Below are 7,718 nucleotides of genomic sequence, written 5' to 3'. Positions count from 1 at the left end.
AGTTGCTCAGTTGTTTCTGACTCTTGGTGATCCCATGAACTGTAGCCCACCAGGCTCCTCTGTCCCTGGGATTTCTCAGGCAAGAATACTGGAGTGGGTTGCCATTTCCTCCTCCAGGGTATCTTCCCAACCCAGGGATTGAACCCAGGTCTCCTACATTGCAGGCAGATGATTTTTTTATTTTATTTTATTTTATTTACCATTTGAGCCACCAGGGAAGCTCCTGATGAATGTTTACCAGCTGAATTTCTTCCATACAGAGCCCATCCCAAAGTACTCCCCATTTTCAAGGTTTCTTACCTCCTCAAGTTTACTTCTGCCTCCATCACGGACTCCCCTTTTGGATGATATACTGTGAAATTCCTCCAAGTTTTAACCCTGGGATCTCTCTTTGCTGTCTTCCTCCAAGATCTTATTCATTCACATAGCTTGATGTAATTATAAAAATAAGTATTGTTACCTATTTTGTAAAACCTCTAACTTGAACTTCAGACACACATCCATCCATTCGTTCATTTGTTCCTCACGAAACGCTTGACAGTTGGAAAATTTTAAAAATGCGGTTCAAAGAGGTTAAGCAAGTTGTCTGGGGTCATGATACAAGTGGATGGAGTTCATAAATCTTGTTCAGGGCTGAGCCACCACCTTTTAACTGAGAGGACAGCCCATCTGGTCTGGTACTGACCTCTACGCTAGGTTTTAGTCTTATGGCTGTACGCAGAAGACTCAATACACCAAATAAGACTCATTTTCCATGGATCAAGACCCCCCCCCCCCCTCACCCTTCATCCTTCAAGCCAAGGTTAAAAGTTTCTCACTCAAACTGCAACATCTTTCCTGGTTCTTCCCTCTCCTCTCCATGTTTTATTTCTGCCCCTCTGGTCTAAAGCAGCACCTCCTGGCCTTCATTTCATTCCATCAAGATCCCCAAGTTAGTCTCCTTAAATCATGACTATGAGACTTGCTTAAAAATCTGTAGAGATTCACATATTTTTTTTAACTTTTTATTTTGTATTGGAATATAGCTGATTAACAATGTTTGACAGTTTCAAGTGAACAGTGAGGGGACTCAGCCATATATCCATTCTCTCCCAAACTCCCCTCCCATCCAGTCTGCCACATAACACTGAGCAGAATTCCCTGTGCTACACAGTAGGACCTTGTTGGTTACCCATCTTAAATATAGCAGTGTGTGCATGCTCATCCCAGACTCCCTAGCTATCCTTTCCCCCATCCTTCTCCCCAGCATCCATAAGCTCATTTTCTAAGTCTGAAGACTTACATATCTCTTCAGGGCTGTGCTAGGAGCACCAAATGCCCCAAGCTGTTGTTTCCCGCCTCCCTCTTGGCTTCTGCACTGTCCTCTCAACGTGCCCATACTCATTCCTGCTTTCTTACCTTTCTCACCTTTCCTACCAGTGTTTTCTTTCCTGTCTAGCTGAATTCTTGATTTTTACATATATATCAAATATATATATTTAAGGCTAAATTTTATTTGCCATCTCCATGAAGCCTTCTTTGGCCCCATTTATCTTATCTTCTTTGAACATAAATATTAATTTTTCACTCTATTATTGTTGTATTTTATTTACTGAACATAAACCATAGTAAGGAGGACAGTCAATTGAATCTGACCTAGAAATGACACAGATGATAGAATTAGAAGTGAATGATATTAAAAGTTATTCTAAATGTATTCCATGTGTCCAAAAGTTAAGTAGGGACATGGAAGATAAAAAAGATCCAGAGTGAAAAAGTTGGCTTAAAGCTCAACATTCAGAAAACGAAGATCATGGCATCCGGTCCCACCACTTCATGGGAAACAGATGGGGAAACAGTGGAAACAGTGTCAGACTTTATTTTTATGGGCTCCAAAATCACTACAGATGATGACTGCAGCCATGAAATTAAAAGACGCTTACTCCTTGGAAGGAAAGTTATGACCAACCTAGATAGCATATTCAAATGCAGAGACATTACTTTGCCAACAAAGGTCCGTCTAGTCAAGGGTATGGTTTTTCCAGTGGTCATGTATGGATGTGAGAGTTGGACTGTGAAGAAGGCTGAGCGCCGAAGAATTGATGCTTTTGAACTGTGGTGTTGGAGAAGACTCTTGAGAGTCCCTTGGAGACGCAAGGAGATCCAACCAGTCCATTCTGAAGAAGATCAGCCCTGGGATTTCTTTGGAAGGAATGATGCTAAAGCTGAAACTCCAGTACTTTGGCCACCTCATGCGAAGAGTTGACTCATTGGAAAAGACTCTGATGCTGGGAGGGATTGGGGGCAGGAGGAGAAGGGGACGACAGAGGATGAGATGGCTGGATGGCATCGCCGACTCGATGGACGTGAGTCTGAGTGAACTCCGGGAGTTGGTGATGGACAGGGAGGCCTGGCGTGCTGCGATTCATGGGCTCGCAAAGAGTCGGACACGACTGAGTGACTGATCTGATCTGATGTGAAGATGACAAATATAGTGGATGGCATTAATAACAGATTAGATATTGGAAAAGCAGTGATTAGTGAACCTCATGCATAGCAAAAGAAACTATCCAAAATGAAACATAGAAAAAAATTTTAAGTGAAAAGAGTATGAGTGAACTATGGAATAACTTTAATAAGTGGCCTACTCTGCAGGTAACTGGAGACCCTGAAAATGAGGAGGAACTGGGAATAGAAAATATATGAAGAGGGGACTTCCCTGGTGGTCCAGTGGCTGGAATTCCACGCTCCCAATGCAGGAGGCCAGGGTTCAATCCCTGGTCAGGGAACTAAGATCCCTCATACCACAACTAAGACCCTGCACAGCCAAATAAATAAAATGCTTTTTGTTTTTTAAAATATATGAAGAAATAATGGATAAAAAATGTTCGAACTATAAACCTATAAACTATAAGGCAACAGATGTGTGATAAAAAATAAACGTGGTCTGGAGGCTTCCCTGGTGGTCCAGTGGTTAAGAATCCACCTTGCAATGCAAGGGATGGCGGTTCGATCCCTGGTCTGGGAAGATCCCACATGCAGTGGAGCAACTTAGCCTGAGCACCACAGCTACTAAGCCTGTGCTCTAGAGCCCACGAGCCTCGACTACTGAAGCCTGTGTGCCCTAGAGTCTGTGCTCCACAAGAGAAGCCACAGCAATGAGAAGCCCTCAAGCTGCAACAAAAAGTAGCCCCCGCTAGCCGCAACTAGAGAAAGCCTGCGTGCAGCAATGAAGAGCTACCACAGACAAAAATAATGAACTAAAAGAAAAAATAAAAATAAATGTGGTTTGAACACTGCAAATAAAAGACAGATTGTCATAACAAATAGAAAAAGCAAGACCCAACCACACACTGCCTACAAGAAGTACACATTGAACATAAACACAGCTGACCCTTGAACAACACTTCTGAACTGCACAGGTCCACTTATACTCAAGAGTTTTTTCAATAAATATGAACTATGTACTATAGTACCACACAATCGGAGGTTGGTTAAACCCAAAGTTGCAGAATCACAGATATGGAGGGCCAATACAGGAGCACCCCATTGTTGTTCAAGGGTCAACTCTACACAAACAGAAAAGTACAAAGACAGAAAGAGAGACTCTGGTGACACTAGTCAAAAGAAAGCTGGAGCAGCTATATTAATAGCAAAGTCAATTTCAGAGCAGAGTATTATTGAAATAAAGAAGGTATTTGAGTCAGTTGCAGTGAGGTGGATGAACCTAGAGTCTTTTATACAGAGTGAAGTAAGTCAGAGAAGAACAAATATCGTATATTAACGCATATATATGGAGTCTGGAAAAGTGATACTGATGAACCTATTTGCAGGGCAGGGATAGAGGTGCACACAGAGAATACTCCTGTGGAGGGAGGGGAGGAATTGAGAGAGGAGCACTGAAACGTGTACATTGTTGTTGTTGTTTAGTTGCCAAGTCTTTTGCGACCCCACGAACTGTAGCCCGCCAGGCTCCTCTGTCCATGGGATTTCCCAGGCAAGAATACTAGAGTGGGTTGCCATTTCCTCCTCCAGGGGATCTTCCCAACCCAGGGATCGAACCTACATCTCTTCCTTCTCCTGCATTGGCAGGCAGATTCTTTATCATTTCCATTACCTGGGGTTACCATATGTAAAATAGCTAGCTAGTGGGAAGCTGCTGTATAACACAGGGAGCTCAGCCTGGTTCCGTGACAACTTAGAGGGGTGGGTTTGGGTGGGGGCGGGGCATGAGAGGGAGGTTCAAGAGACTGGGGACATATGTATACTTACAGCTGATGCACGTTGTTGTATGAGAAACTAACTCAACATTGTAAAGCAATTATCCTCCAATTAAAAATTTTAAAAAAGAAGGTACTTTCGCTATGGTAAAGGAGAAAATCAAAATGCACAATCCTAAATACATGCAACTAATAACAGAGTTTCCAAATACGTGTAGCAAAAACTGATAGAACTTCTAGAGGAAATAGACAAATCCACAAAGACAGGTGGACATTTCAGTACCTTACTCTCAATATTACTGATAGGTAGGAAGAAAATCAGCCAGGATAGACTTGAACAACACTTTCAATGGATTTGAACTGATTGACATTTACAGAATACTTCATCTTTCACATTCCACCTCGATTTTTTCAGACAGTAACATACTCATGCCTTCTGAGCACACGTGAAACAATTCCCAATATACTGGGTTATAGAAAAGTCTTGTTAAATTTAAAAAGATTCAATCAAACAAAGTATATAATCAGGCTACAATGGAAAGTAGAAACCAACAACTGAAAGATCTTTGAAAAACTCCCAATTACTTAAAAATACACTTTTGGAATTCCCTGGGGGTCTAGTGGCTAGGACTCAGCATTTTCACTGCCATGGCCTGGATTCAGTCCCTGGTGGGAAACTGCAAGCCCTGCAGCGTGGCCTAAATAAATAAAAATATAAACAATAAACATGTACTTTTAAGTAGCCCACAGATCAAAGAAGAAATCACAACAGAATTTGAGAGTATTTTGAACGGAATTAAATGAAAAGAGAAGTTAGCAGAACTTGTGGGATATTGTTTCTTTTGTTTTTCACTTGTGGAATATTGTCAGAGCAGTATGTAGGGGAAACTCATAGCACTAAATGCCTGTCCTACAAAAAAAGGAAAGGTCTTAAATTAATTACCTCAGCTTCTACCTTAAGAAATTAGGAAACAGAAGAAAGAACATAATAAAGATCAAAACAGAAATCAATGAAATAGAACACAGAAAAACAAAATCATCAACCAGTGTTTGCTATGCGCCAAACATCCCATTTTTTGAGGATAAATCAACTAGTAGGTTAGATGGACATCAAGTAAAAAGTAATCACATTAGAATGATAATGATGTTATCACGATGGGATGCTCATGGTGCCCACCCTCCCTTCAAGACAGGCTGTTCTGGATCCTTAGGGGAAAGGGAGGTAAGGATGGTGGTTGAGTTCAGACTCCAAAGATGCAAACCTTCATCTAAAGATGTGTGACTTTGGGCAACTAATGTAGCCTTGATTATCTTCCTTTTCTATACATGGATATAAAAAAAAGTCCCTGCCATGTATAAGGCTGTGTTCTTTTAAGGCTTAAAGAATGCCTGAAGTGAAGTGAAGTGAAGTGAAGTGAAATGAAGTCTCTCAGTCCTGTCCGACTCTTTGTGACCCCATGGCCTGTAGCCTACCGGGCTTCTCCATCCACGGGATTTTCCAGGCAAGAATACTGGAGTGAGTTGCCATTTCCTTCTCCAGATCTTCCCAACCCAGGGATTGAACCCGGGTCTCATGCACTGTAGGCAGATGCTTTACCGTCTGAGCCACCAGGCCTAGCACATGGCAAATCATCATCAAATGTCAGATATCTTCATAAAGATACAGGTTCTGGGACTTCCTTGGCTGTACAGTGGTTAAGGCTCCACCCTTCCACTGCATGGGGGCCTGGATTTGATCCCTGGTTGGGGAACTAAGATCCCATCCATCAGAGGGTAAGATGTGCACAAAGACAGAAAGTGGTAAAAGACAGAGGTTAACAGCCAGGAAGGGCTCTCACTCCCTAGGAAACTGCACTCATGTCTATCTCAGTTCAGTTCAGTTGCTCAGTGTTCGACTCTGTGACCCCATGGACTGCAGCACGTCAGGCCTCCCTGTCCATTGCCAATTCCTGCAGTTTACTCAGACTCATGTCCATCGAGTCGGTGATGCCATCCAACCATCTCATCCTCTGTCGTCCCCTTCTCCTCCTGCCTTCAGTCTTTCCTAGCATCAGTGGCCAAAGTATTGGAGTTCCAGCTTCAGCATTAGTCCTTCCAATGAATATTCAGGACTGATTTCCTTTAGGATGGACTGGTTGGATCTCCTTGCAGTCCAAGGGACTCTCAGGAGTCTTCTCCAACACCACAGTTCAAAAGCATCAATTCTTTGGTGCTCAGCTTTCTTTATGGTCCAACTCTCACATCCATACGTGACTGCTAGAAAAACCATAGCTTTGACTAGATGGACCTTTGTTGGCAAGTAATGTCTATCTAAGTATTGATATTTTTCAGAGTTAAGAAGACCCAGGCACATAGCAGATTTATAATGTTACAACTGAGACATTTTATGGTGTAGTGGGTACTAATAATTAGCTGAATACAAAAGGTGGAAACAGCTAACATTTCCCGAAGTTTGAGTACAGGTTCTACAGTCAACTTCCTTGCTCAGATGCATGCTTTGCCACTTACTGGCTATATAACTTGGGCAAGTTCCTCAACTCCAAGTTCAGTCTCCACTGCAAAATGGGCAAACACTGTACCTACTTTAACAGGGGTGCATGGAGTATTAGATGAAGTAATGTACATACCTTACCACACTGCCTTTTTCAGTTAGTAGTATACCTTGATACAGTTTTGGAGATGGGTTTAAATCCTGGCTCTGCTATTTCCCAGTTAGCTGATCTTGGAGGGTACTAATCCTTGCATCTCCCCCTTTCTCTCCTGGATAGGTAGGGTTCCGAGCGAAATAAGAGCTTGATTTAGTAGGTAATTTACCTTTCGTGCTAAGACTTTATTCAATAAAACTGAACGGATCAACTGGTGTGGTCACTCACATAGAGCCAGACATCCTGCAGTGTGAAGTCAAGTTGCGCCTAAGGAAGCATTACTATGAACAAAGCTAGAGGAGATGATGGAATTCCAGCTGAGCTATTTCAAATCCTTAAAGATTATGCTGTTAAAGTGCTGCACTCAAACAGCACTTCAGAGCACTTGAAGTCCCTAGTTGTTTGAAGTCAGAGAATTTTCCTACAGGTTCATTGTACTTAGCAGACTAAGTTTTCTACAAACATTAACACTAATTCTCCTTACAAATCCAAGAAGTAGGTACTTTTAGTGTCCCCATGATTCCCAGGTGGCGCAGTTGGTAAAGAATCTGCCTGTCAATGTAGTAGACATGGGTTTGAGCTCTGGGTTGGGAAGATCCCTTGGAGAAGGAAATGGCAACACACTTCAGTATTCTTGCTTGGGAAATTTGAGGGACACAGAGGCTTGCTTGGCGGGCTACAGCCCATGCGGTCAGTCAGATACAACTGAGCATGTATGCATACATTCTATGCAAGAGCACATGGACTGAGGCAGGAAGAAGTTAAGCAGCTTGCCCAAGGTCACAGGGACGACAAGTGGTATCAGGATTCAAATTCAGGCAGTCTCAGTTTAGCAACAACTGGTATGACTATCAAGGCCTATATGCAGAAAAAA

This window comes from Bos grunniens, chromosome 2 (assembly GCF_055505025.1).
Source record: "Bos grunniens cultivar Pamir isolate PY7600 chromosome 2, Bosgru_T2T1.0, whole genome shotgun sequence".
NCBI classification, from domain to species: domain Eukaryota; kingdom Metazoa; phylum Chordata; class Mammalia; order Artiodactyla; family Bovidae; genus Bos; species Bos grunniens.
Note: the sequence above shows the minus strand (reverse complement) of the source record.